The sequence below is a fragment of the Triticum aestivum genome, chromosome 5D (genome assembly GCF_018294505.1).
Source record: "Triticum aestivum cultivar Chinese Spring chromosome 5D, IWGSC CS RefSeq v2.1, whole genome shotgun sequence".
In the NCBI taxonomy this organism is placed as follows: Eukaryota; Viridiplantae; Streptophyta; class Magnoliopsida; order Poales; family Poaceae; genus Triticum; species Triticum aestivum.
Window position 1 is genome coordinate 39,955,056 of NC_057808.1, and position 13,766 is coordinate 39,968,821.

Sequence of the window (13,766 nt, forward strand, 5' to 3'; positions counted from 1 at the left end):
GACATCCCCAAATTTTGGTGAAAATTTTAAATGCATTAATCAAATGGTTGCTGTGCAACAGAGGCTCCAAATCTATGAAAAATCATTTTAAAAGAATAAAGCTCATGAAAAACAATTATGCAAATAAATCCACTGATAAAGAATTGTTTTATAGAGAGAGTATACAAGTCCAATAATACTTTTGGAAAGTTTCCACTTGGGGTAAAAACTCCACAATATTAAAGAAAAGAGAGGTTCTGAAATCAAGAGAAAAATCCAGAAAACAAAAATTTAATTTCCTGGCAAAATTTTAATTAATAAAACAAGGTCAAAATTTTGGGGTGTTACATTATTATTTGGATCTTATTTGTTGGTTCTGAATCTTGCAAGCTGGGAATCAATGAGATGTGTAGGCATCTTTGTTGTACTTATTATTTGGATCTTATTTGTTGGTTCTGAATCTTGCAAGCTGGGAAACATGGCATGATGATGCAGACGACAACAACCATAAACAAACAGTTCAAACTTGCTAGTATTATCTTTTGTGAAAGTGCCACAAATGTGCTGATCGTGTGCGTCCTGAGAATAATAATTCTAATTGTTGTGCATGTTGATCCTGTGGCACTGATAGAACGAGCCAATGCATTGCTTGTTTTAAGTATAAATTTCTATTGAAGCTAATTAAATTTAAGTAAAGTGACCACTAACTCCTGTTATTACAATACCAATACAGACCCGCTCATGAACCGACGTGTGGCCGGAGTAGGTTTCTTAATGGAGGCGTTTGAATGCGCCGAGGGTGCATCTTCTGCCGGGCATGCAGCGGACGAGGGAGGGGTAGTAATTGTTGTCACCTGTACACACTCATTTTACTGTTGAATCCAGTTCCCCGAGAGCTAAAAAATGAACTGCTGCCGCCGCCTACACACTCGTTCACTTGAAGAGACTCCAATGGCGATCCGAGGGGTGAGCCTGATGGATATGGACTTCAGCAAGGAGTTCCCCTTTGAGTTCGCCGTTCAGTCCTATGGCTGCACAAAGTTGAATGTGATGTACACCAACGATCCGGACTCGGTGAAGCTCTGCCTCGCGAGTTCAAGTAGTGCCTACAGGACGAGAAAGCACAAGGTTGCAGGACTAGACCTTGTGCCCATCCATTCGTCTCCTGACAGGGACCAGCGGATCGCCATCGCCCAGGTATGTGTGCGGGACGAGGTTCTCATCTACCACTTCTGTAAGGCCATCAGAGGTTCTGGAGCATTCGCCCGTTTCGTCGGCAGCGCCGACTGCACCTTCGCTACGGTGGAGAGAAGGAAGAACGCGATAATTCGGCCATATGGTGCAACAAGCTTGTCGACATCCAGAAGCAATATAAGATCATCAGCAACGGGTAGGAGAAGGACTCCGTGGTTGACCTCGCCGAGACCATCATCGACCGCTGATACGCCAACATGAAAGAAGACAACGATACCAAGGACCTGAACACGTGGGAGGTACCTCTGAATCTAGCCTACATAACCTACGCGGCCAAGGACGCATACGCATGCTACGACATGTACAGGCAGATCTTGGACATGAGGGCGTGTCTGCTTCCCGTAACCGACGAGTACACGGACAGCCGCAGTGTCATGATCAAGCGTGCCAGGAAGGTCTAGATGTTGTACTTTATCTATTTATAAGCACCTTTATCATCTGGGTGTTTCATGCATTAGCCTATGTGTCGTAATTATCTGTTTTGTCCGAAATATTTCTTTTAAGAACCCATTAACCTGTTTGCTTTTTTAGTGGCTATTTGCTTATGTATGTAACTAGTTCACTTGTCCGTTAGTTCACTCGGCTGCCGTGCTTTGAATCTCCTTCCTCCCAACATATTCCCCTCCTCAGGTGGACCCAGCAGGTCTCGTACACAGACATATGAGACCAACCACCTATCCATTTGTATTTCTTTATTTTGTTCAATCTTTCGTCCTCTTCCTATACACCGGCTGGCCATCATAGCCTATGGCATTGGCCAGGCCATCCCTCTACTACCACACATTGTCATGCGGTGGCAGCTCCACCGGCCCACCCTGCACCCGAACAAGTCAACCCTCATACTCCCCTCCGCCTGCGTCTTCCCCCGCTCCGGTTTGTTCGGTCCGAGGTCTCGACGTCGTCCTCCGCCTTGGTGCTCTAGCCATGGTGCCACCGTCTGTCGTTCCCAACATGGTCAGCAAAACAAGAGGAATCGGGAGACAACTGTTCGTCGAGAGGCTGGCAGTCCCGGGCCCACCAGGTCCATGGCCTAGGTTTTGTTGTACAACATGGGCAGCCACAACATGTTTCAACATTTTTGGGATCCAGCAGGTATCAAGCGGCCTCTGGGCCTCCCAACCTAGCTTCTCTATAACATCAGCAGCCCAAGTTATGTTTGTTTTTTCAAGACGACGCACAGCTCAGTTCTATTTTTCTATAAGAATGCAAAACTGAACCTGTTTTCTATAAGAATGCAAAACTGAACCTATATTTATATCTTATTTTATTACATATATATATATATATTACAAACAAATAAGTTTCCGTTAAACCTGTCGTTCGTCCAACCATTTTATAGACCTTCCCACTTCCTTTATTTTTCGTTTTTACTAATCCTATATCTGAATTTTCTCCCACTTTCTTTTTGGATGTAAACTGAGTTTTCTCCCAGTACTTTTCCCTAGAACCAACTCAACTGTCCCACCTCTAGCCTAAAAAATAATAATACCCCACGTACTATTAACTCATCAAATTAAAATGATATTTTATTTCATAAGTTGAAAGTTCTTACAAAATAATAATAGTAATTGTTTATATATAACTTGGCAAGTTAACTCCTAGTGATTGCGTACACAAGCTTGCAAAGATTTTACTGACCAATGCAGTAATAGACGTGCAATCATGTGTTTATGTTTTTATAACATTTCTCCATCTAGCCCAACATGATATTTTCACCCAGCCCAGCAAGTCTGCAGATTTCGAGAAAAATGCAAATGGGCTTTAAATTCTACCATATATATAAACGGGCTACATAGATGCTACATCATTGTTTCACCCAGCCCACCAAATGGACTAAAAAAACAAATGGACTGGCTGACATGTGGGCCAGTAGGTCGAAGCCTAAGAAGGCGCTGGATTTACATCCAATGGCCGGCATTCTTCTTCAATCTCTCGTCTTCTTCCCCCAGCGCTGCCGGGACCGCCTGCTCCAGCCTCCGGCGTCCAGCGGCGTTGTTTTGCGCTCCTCAGCGAAACGCTACCCTGCCGACGGCCAGGCCATCCCTCCACTCAGCACCTCCTGTTATTCTTTGCTGAGTGTAGGCCCACCCCGCACCCGAACCAGTCAAGTTTCTCACTCCTCTCCATCTGCGACTCCACTGCCGCGTCTTCCCCATCTCTGAGTTGTTCCAGTCTGGGGCCTCGCCATCGTCCACCGCCTCGGTGCGCTCGGTGCGGCATAGTCAACATACGAGAGTCATCGGAAGAGGACTGTACGTGGAGAGCCTGATGGCTGGGACCCACGAGGTCCATGGTCGCACGCAAGGAAAGTTCCTCCTTATTACGCACTGTACTTGGACTGTACGTGGGAAGGGCTTCTGTATTTCACGAAAAAACGTTCCCCCCGCTGACAGGTCGAACCCACCAGCTATATCTTCGCACGCATGGAAGTGCCTCCTTATTACGCACAAAAAATGAATACTCCCCTGCCAGCTGGGACCCACCATAGTGGGTGGCTGACTTGTGGGCCTACTAAATTGACGAGGACGGAGGGCTTTGTCAACTTAGTCAATATGAACGATTCTAGCTCCAGTGACCGTACGATGTCCATCCAACGACCATAGTGCTTCTTCAACCTCAGGTCTTCTTGCTCTAGCCGCCCAAAGCAGCGCCGGTCGTGCCGCCTGCTCCTGCCTCCTGTGGCCGGTTGTTCTGCCGCGGAGGCCTCATCGCCCCCATACTACTCCCACCGCTGGCCAGGCCATCCCTCCACTCACCCACACCCCCTATTATTCTGCGGCAACGGCAGCCTCACACCGCAGCCGAACCAGTGAACCCTCGTACTCCTCTCCGCGTGGGCATCCACTACCGCGTCTTCCCCGACTCCGCGTCGTCCCCTTCCCAGGCCTCGCCGTCGTCCATCGCCTTGGTGCTCTCGGCGCGGCGTGGTCAATGTGGTCAATGACCGACTTCCATCGGAAGAGTACTATACGTGGAGAGGCTGACAGCTGGTCCACGGCCGCAACTGGGTCCACGGCCACAGCCCAGTTTTTTGTGATTTGCCAAGTAAGTCACTTTGTCAGGCCTGTTGGGCTGCAAATCTTTCAAGACGAGGAGAGCTTCATTCGGCTGGCCGAGAAAATGGCCTATCAGTAATGAGAAATGGGTTGTACATTTTTAAAACACATCAAACCGGCAATTAGTTTCAAATTTCTTTTTTTTCATTTCGAGATTTTAAATTGCATTGATTTTTATGCGTGGAAATTTTTTGGATTTTATATTGATATACATTTATTTTAAAATCAGTTTGAATGTGACTCGGAACTTCGGGATTAAAAACAGTTCGGGCCGCACCGAAATATGCAAATTTTCGTACAATTTTTTAACCGTGTCACGACCGGATTTTTGAAGTAATAATTTCTCAGAAAAGCGGCCTTGTGCCCACCAGCCCCAGGATTACTGTTAGCTGATGAGGCACCAACTTGATACAAGAATTCCAAGCGAGGTACAAAAATATGTAGTACAAGACCATTTAGGCCTAGGAGTACAACACTTGGTTTCTAATGGTAGAAGGCGCAAGCGGTTGGATACATCTGCGTCTATGGGACTCCATTTCCCACAAGAACAGCTGACCAGGATAACTCCTATCTTCGCGAGGCTGCAAATGTCAACACGTAGGTTCCGTGGTTGTCACCGCGATGCTTATCTCCATGCGCGAGAATCTGGCCAAGACAATAGCCAGGGACAAGCCAGTGAGTACGTTTGAATGTACTCGCAAACATTAAGAACACGGGTATAATATATCAAACATGCTCTGGATTATCATGTGATCACGCGTCTGCCACGAAGTATACGAAAAACCATGATGCACACATGTGGTTAAAAATAATCCAAAGTAAAAATACTGGGTGCCAAACGAGGGTCTGAATGACTCCACGAGAGGAAACTGCAAGAATGGTAATACTGGTGCCAAACGAGGGTCTGAATGACTCCTCGAGAGGAAACTGCAAGAATGGTAATACTGGTGCCAAACGAGGATCTGAATGACTCCTCGAGAGGAAACTGCAAGAATGGTAATACTGGTGCCAAACGAGGGTCTGAATGACTCCTCGAGAGGAAACTGCAAGAATAATAATGCCGTAGTCGGGCGTCTGAGCGACACCACAGAAGGGGCTTATAAGACAATAATCACGGTGAATATCCAGGAGGTAGAACCATCCCAGGGATACTCCATAAAATACATAATATGAATGGTTAGTCCAAAATAATAAAGATCGTAATCCATACGTGCCATAATCATAAACAATATTTAGTTCAGTCGTTTCTCCATCCGAAAATCGATAATTTAGTCAAGCCGTATCTCCATCCGAATACCGTTACTATGATCCAGTTAGCCGTGTCTCCATCCGAAAACCGTCACCGAGTTCTAGCTAATTCGTTCTCCATCCGGATACCGTTACTGAGTTCTAGTTAAATCGTTCTCCATCCGAATACCGTTACTAGATTCAACTCAGACTGTGGTCTTTACTCAAGAACATGACTATCCAATAGGATATATCCTCTGCAGAGGGAGTACCGTTTTTTTTCCCACGAGTAACGGATTTACTTAGTCCGTCGGGACTAATTCCGTCTACGGTCTTTTAATTGAAAACACGCCTGACCTGCACACACCAGCTTAACTCACCGGTGTCTGGAATCACCCACGACACCTGCCAAGCAAAACTCTAAGTGGGGAGGCTACAACCTCGACGTAGCATGGGATCACAAAATTTATAACGCGCGCACACTAGGGGAGCTACCCCCCTCGGCTCCAACCGGAAACACCCATGCCCCCGGACCAGGTGGCTTGCCTACCGGTGGCCTCCGGTATCTTCCACCATGGCCTCTCTGTACGGTGTGTGCTTTGGTAAGGGGTTGACAACTTACTGAACCATACCCTGTCTGTGACAGGGACAAGTGGTGGTACCAACAAATAGGGAAGCTACTGATCAAGACTCGACCTACGATCGACTCAGGTGGTCCAAGTATCCTCCAACAATATTTCCATTAGTGAAATGAATCACCACTCCTCAAGCCTCACCATGCCATACCGGACATACTCGTCTCGACGAGGGACTAGGGACAAGCTCGTGTCTACCCAAGACCACGACTCTCCCGGCTTCCTTCCAGTATGCACGAGGAGCTTACGAGGATGATCCAAGTCACTAGTGCATCCATCTCTGATCACAAAACAACTCCAAAGTGTGCTCATGCACGAGACTATATCGATACATAAAGCTATCACATACTCCAAGTCAAAAGGTGTTGTGATCGTATCAAAACACCACAACAAAATATTACGCCAGAGTTCAGAAATGCTTGCCTTCAAGGGTATGCAAAGGATGCACTTTTTGGAAGCTTTTCCTTTCCTCCAAAATCCTATTTTGCAAAATATCCAAATAACAAATATTTCAAACACAGTACAAAAAGTTGTCTCAAATATTTTTTAAATAAATCTTAAAATAAACTAGATGAAATTTGAGAGAGGTAGGAAAAAGAATCAACTCATTTGGAGTTTTATTTTAAAAGTTATAGCTGGTCAAAGTCTGGTCAAACTCTGTTTTTAAATAAAACCAGAAAAGAAAACGATTCAGAAGAAATACGCTTTCGCAGCAGAGGAGACGCACTCGGGAGTTATGCGCCTTCACTTAAACAGAGAGAGGACGGCCACGCGGGTCACTGACAGTGGGTCCAGAGGGCCCACTGGTCAGGTTTGACCGTTCTTCCCTCCTTCTCCTCTCTTCTGCCCGACGGGAGCGGGGCTCCGGCGATCGCCGTCGACGAACGGCAGCGCCTCACGGGCATCCAAGGGCGGGGATGGAACGGCTAGACCGAGGCGGTCCCCTAGGTGGTTGTTGGGTCGTCGGAGGTGGAAGGTGTCGCCGGCGGCGAGCTCCGCGGCGGAGAGAGGCTACGGTGGCGAAGTGCTTTTTGTGCTCCGGTGGTCTCCGATCGAAGTTGGGTAGCTGGGCAGCTCCGCAAGGACCAGGGGAGCTACTGGTGGCGTTGGTTGGGCGAAAGGGTGCGCTGGCTGCGATGAATCGCACCGGAGCTTGGCGGCGGCCGAACTGGCCGGAGTTGGTGAAGACGGTCCTATCGGGTCAATCTACTGCTGGGGGAGCTCTACGAGGAGGGTCTGATGTTGCCTGAATGCTCGGAGAGGCTCGGGGTTCCCTTTTATAGCGCGACGAGGCTGGCTCCGCGGCGGTGGATAGGATCGACGACGGGTCGCCGTTGCTGTAGTTGCAGGGCATCATGGCAGCGACGAACGCGTGCCGACGAGCATGAGGATAAGCACGGGCTGCTCTCTGGGGCAGCTGGCGTGCGCGGGCGGCTTGGACGGCGCCGTCCACGGCAGAATCTGCTGCCGACGCCGGCGTGCTGCCAAGGTGGCGCTGCCAGCGGCGCAGCAGGGTGCCAGAGATGCCATGGAGCAGGGAGCGGGCTAGTGCGCGGCTCAGTGATGCAGTAGGGGCCAGGGACGGGTCGCGTCGAGTGCGGCAGTGCGGCGTGTCGGCTCAGTGCGCGCGCGTGCAAAACGTGCGCTCTGGGCACGCCCAGAGCACGCACGGCAGGTGTTCGACGCAATGCCAGCGCGCTCTAGAGAGCTCGGGTGAGGCTGGCAAAGAACAGAACAAGGGTAGGGGTGGCTAGGAGCTCAGTGGACAAGGTTGTTGGGTCATTGGAGCAAGTCCACAGTGCAAACAAAGAACTCATGCCAAAACAAGCTGTGCACACCAGGCGTTCGACAGAATGCCAAGTACACTTAGGAAACTCTTGGAGTGGCCAAAATCTCCAGATCAGGGTCTCTTTAGATGCAGTAGATGGTGGTAAGATCACTTGGGCAAAACCAGAAACTTGTTAGTGCAAGTTTTGCAAAACTCCAGTTTTGGACAGAAAGAAAAAGGGTTTAAAGCATGCACTTAAAAACCTCTAATGAGTCCACTCTCCTGGACTTAAGGGTTTTGAAGGGAGGGCTACAAGTAGGAAAAAAGCTCAAGGTTACTAGAGCAAGGAAAAATAAGGTTGCAGTACAAATCACCAAGTTGGACCAGAATGCAAAAGAGGTTGATCCACTCAAATTTTTCAAAGGACAACACTGGGCTTTTGCTTGAAGATGAATTGTATGCATCCATTGACATCTCCAAACACTTGGAAGAATTTTTAAAGAAATATTTAAATGGGTTGTAGTGCAAAAGTGCCTACTGGACCAGATTGGAAAAGTTGGTGTACAGCTCAAAATCCCCAATGGCCAACAGGTATTTTTGCATAAAAGTGATGTGGAAACATCACATGACATCCCCAAATTTTGGTGGAAATTTTGAATGCATTTGTCAAAAGGTTGCAGTGCAAAACATGCTCCAAATGCAAAAGAAATCATTTTAAAGGAATAAAGCTTTGAGGAAAATAAATCTTGCAAAATTTGAATCCACTGATAAATAATTGCTTTATGATAGAGAGTAATCAAGTCCAACAATACCTTTGAAAGTTTTCCCCACTAGAGGCAAAAATCCAAAACCACAAAAGGTAAAGCTTGACAATTGGAAAAGTTTTATTTCCTGGCAATATTTTTAACAAATAAAACAGAGTCAAAAATTTTGGGTGTCACAACACTACCCCCCTTAAGAATAAATCTCGTCCTCGAGATTTGTTAAAAGCTGTTTTGAACAAGAACTGTTTTGAAATGAATTTGTTTTTATCAAAGGAATCCTTCAATTGCACAAAAACAAAACGTCTACAGTGAGAGGGCAATAAGTGGTGTAAAACCACAGTGTGCTACACTGGCGTAGTGTGGAAAAATCCACGGTTAGGGAAAACGAGAAATTTCTACGCAGATACAGTAATTTAGAATAAATTCTAGATTACTAAAATACGTTGGTTTCACCCGAGAGCACAGTGCTCTCTCTGGCTGACAGGTGGGCCCAGGGCCCACTGTCGGCCTCTTCTCCTACCTCTGGCTCGCTCTTCTCTCTCGCGCGTTCTCCCGCGCTTCCTCCACCGGCGATACCTAGCTCGTAGGGCATCGAGGCCGTACCGTGCTAGTGTGCGGCGTGCTAGCTGCCGGTGCAGCGTGCACTCACCTCACGGGCCAGGGTGTTGTCGGCACTGCTTGCGGGCTCGCCTCCGAACATCGGCGGTCGAGCGACGAGTGGCGCTGGTGGACCTCGCCCACCGTACACCGATCTCGGGCTATAAAACGGTCGCGGTGCTCCTCTCTTCTTCCTCACACCCGGCCTCGTTCTAACTCCTCCTTCTTTCCCCTCCATTGCTGCTCGCAGGAGCTCGAGCTGAGGCTCTAATGGCGGAGGCAATGCCGGACTGGTATGTGGTCCTGGTGTGTGGAGGCTTGGCGGTGCTGCTGGGGTTCTCTGTGCTCCTGTGCGCGATGATCCTGGATGATCGTCGTGATGCTGCCGCTCGAGTGTTAGCTCTTCGCGGTGGCGGCGATCACGTGGATTAGGCACGGCGTCGAGCGCTAACTGCTGTCGGGGTGCTGGGGCAACTCGTGCCCGAACAATCACTCACAAATCTCCCTCACTGAGACTGTGGTGTCCTCGAGTGTGGTTAGATAGGCGCAAAAATGTGCTCGAGGATTTGTAATAGCGCTCGAGGTCAAGTGGTTGCTGCATGAGAGTCTGCTGCTACAATGTTGCGTGAATAAAAATCTATGCCGTGAAAATGTATATGTACGCAGCAATAACTCGGGGAAAGAAAACTCCTCAAAAACATGTTGCGAGAGACAAAAATAATTAAAACCAAAACTAACAGCAGTAAAACTGCTCACATAATAGGAACCAAAGAAAATCGGACCTGTCGCACAAAAATTTACGAACATGCTGCAACACATAAATACAAGTACTAGGACAGTAAATACATCGGAGGCATTTACAAGGAAAACGGCAAGAAGACAGGGTCCTGAGAAAATGCCTCTGGCACTGGGGCACACTCCTCTTCTATCGGGGGAAGCGGGTTGACCAGTCGATGAATGCGCCCTTCTTGGTCAGGCCTCAGAGGTCTGCCAATAGCGATCAGAGGATTTAAATCAGCGAGGCTCTGGAGATAACCCATTACCCGCTGAGTTAAACGCTCCTGGGCGATAACGCACTGGGCAAGGTTGGCCAGTACTGGATCTCTCTCAATGCGCCCACCGGGAAAGGATGCAACTACTCCGGGTGCTGCACGGCTTGGAAAATAATAGTATCCTCGCTCGCTGCACTACTAGGAAAAGGCCTACTAATTGCGCACCTAATTTGGCCATTAATGGCGCATTAGTGGTGCGCCATTAGTAGCACGCAATTAGTATATTTTACTAATGGCGCACCACTGGTGCGCCATTAGTATCTGGTATACTAATGGCACACCCCAGATGCGCCATTAGTATATACAACAGTGCGCCATTAGTATGCCTCCCAGGGGGCCATCTATACCTAGGTGCTTTGGCATACTAATGGCGCACAACAACAGGATGCGCCATTAGTAACTTCGGCATACTAATGGCGCACTGTTTAGTGATGCGCCATTAGTATCCTTTGGCATACTAATGGCGCACTATGATGTGATGCGCCATTAGTATGAATATTAGGTTTTTTTATTTTTTTATTTTTTGTTTTTTGCACAGGTTACAAAATGTATAATTGGACAAAATATAGACAGCACATATCAACAACAGATTCATCGAATACAATAGAAGATTAGTCTCTGAATACAATTCATCATTTTAGTCTCCGAATACAATTCATCATATTAGTCTCCGAATTGAAAAGACCGAACAAAGATAGAACATTATATTACAAGTCTCGAGACCGCGAGTTTGTCTTCACATTACAAGTCGATATCGATCATCTAAACTACCATCACATAGAAGAGAGCTGCGGTCATCACGATGAGCATCATCACGATGAAACTCGTCTTCATCCGGTTCCTCCAACGCTCCCTCCCCTCTCCCGCTAGATAGCGGGCGTATCTAGATTCGGCCTCGGCCCTAGTGGCGTACCCTTTGTAACTGTTACCGCTGAATCGGTGAAACTGTCTCCGACACTCCTCCCAGTCGTCGTAGACTCCGGGAACCTTACCCTTGTACACGACATACCACGGCATCGCTATGCAGTAGCCAAACGAAACGTTAGTACCAATTCACGGACAATACATAAGCAATATATAAGTATGCAACAGAACGATCGGAAGAGAAAAGCAAGACATTAATAGCATCGATTACATCTAAGTTGAACGACTCTCGAAACCAAAGAGACATACTACAAGTTCATTAAAGTTTAATTACAACATGAGCCAATCGATGTTTCAGAACTAGACACAGCATCACTGCTTTCGACTCGACTCAAGGGACCGGAGCGTGGATGAAGCCGCCGTCTATCGTGGGAGTCATGAAACAACGGGCGTTGTCAGCCTGCATTTGTAGGATTGTGTCGATGTCACTGTTGGACGGTTGATTTCTGAGGTAGAACTGCCCCGGGGTACGAAGGACATCTTGATGGATGATTTCCGTAAACTCCGACTGGATGCGAAAGAATTCTTGTCTGATGTCCGCATCCTGGATTGCCGACACGCTCGCGGCCCAATCTTTGAGTCTACTTGGTAGCAGTAGTTGATGATGGTCCCGTACGATCGCCCGCATGTGATGGATGGCGTAGTAGGCACCCTTCTGACCGCCAGGCGGCTGCTTGACGCAGCAGAACATCGTATTGTGGGAGAACACGTGCTTGCCGTACTTACGAATAGGCCTGGTGAAGGTGCCTCCAGATTTGACGTAGCCGGGGAGAACATCATCAAGAACCTTCTTGACATTTGTGTAGTCTACGTTCGACTGACGGTCCGGGTCGAAATACGTGGCCATGGAATATTTGGGGCTTAGGAGGATGAGCGTGCAATGTGTGTCACTGCAGAAAACATGGAATGTTAAAAGAAAAACGATCGAAATCTAAGAATTCATATGTTACGGGGCGGTTGAGGGGAGGCTTACTCGGGAAAGTAAGGCACGAGGAAGTTATCCTTATCTTGGTTTGCCAGAATGACGCCTTCGAGGTAAGAACTCGCGACTTGCCGGTCCCCAGCGCTGCCCAAGATCTTGGCACGCATGTAGAAGGGGTCGACTATCACGATGTCCGGGGTCTTGTCGCGAATGATCCGCATCTCCATACTCGGTGAAAATAGCCAAACGAAGGTGTAGTGCAGCGGATGAAGGTTCAACATAGCGTGGATGTCATCAAACCGCAGGACGATCGTACCCCCGATGGAGTTATCCACAAAGCCCTTGCCCTCTGGCACCTTGGCCGCGAAAACCGGGTATGCCACATCCTTCTCTCGGAGACGCCGCTTCTCCAAAGAAAGAACACTGTCATGCAGACTCCGCATAGCACCGGTTGCAGCATCGAGCATATTTCTCGGTAGCATCGGCCTACCCGCCACATGCACCCTCCTCGAGATATCCGCAGTTGAAGGTGGCCCGTCCTGATCACGGATCGTACTCGGTGCCGGCTGGCCCGCACCCTTGTTAGTCTTTCTTTTGCGTGCCTTCTTCTTCTCCTGTAATGGGACCGAGTTCTGCTCACAGACCGCCTTCTTGAGTGTGTTGGGGCTGATCATATTTCGCACCTCGCCTATCTGAGGCTCGGTGAAGTCGGCAGCTGGAGGCGTCTCCTGAGAGCTGAACTGCAGACGACGCCTGTTGCAACTTGGCTTCTCCGCGGTACCAACTAGATCGCACACGTCATTTGTTGGGTTGGGTTCCTGAGAAGGAGGCCCCATGAAGTCGCTACCGTCCCCATGATCGGCAAAGTACTGATCGACGTTGGCAAATGTATCATCGTCGTCGTCGTTCTGATCCTGTGCCATATGCATGTTTGGATCCAGTGGCATAGGGATGTCCGGCACCGTTGCGGCGGTCTTGCCATGGGGCCGACTTGGCGCCGGCACGACTGGCGGTGTTGTCTTTGGGGTGGTGTCCCCCGCCCCCAAACGAATCTGGCTCTTCGGCCAAAGCAGGGGCCAGCTCAGGTAGGCGCTGAGGGTCATCACGTCATCATCGTCGGCCCCGATGGGTCGAATCGGAGGTAACAACTCGTCGCAGCCTGGCAGCACCCGAACCAGTTGAACCCTAAACAAGTTGGGTGGCATCTGGGTACCGTGGAACAAGGGGTTGCCCAGTTGAACGATTTTGCCCTTGGCGACATCGACCAACTCGTTGTTCACGAAGTGCAGGAGAGTGCACGGAACATCGGCAGCGCCCTGCAAAAACATGTAGGGCGTTAGGGATGCCCAGTCAAAGGCAAGGAGATGAAGTCCTCGGCCGAGAGAGGCTTAATTAGTTACCGTGATGATGGCGTCGAGCTCGGCTAATGTCGAGGCACCGCCAACGGCGGGCGTGCAGTTGACGGAGGGGCCGCTTGCTGCAGAGGTGCTGGGCGGCGTACACCCGGGTGCATTAAGCTCCCGTGCCGGCGTCGGAGACACCAATGCCGCCTCCGCCGGAGACACCAATGGCCCTGCCATCAAGTTCT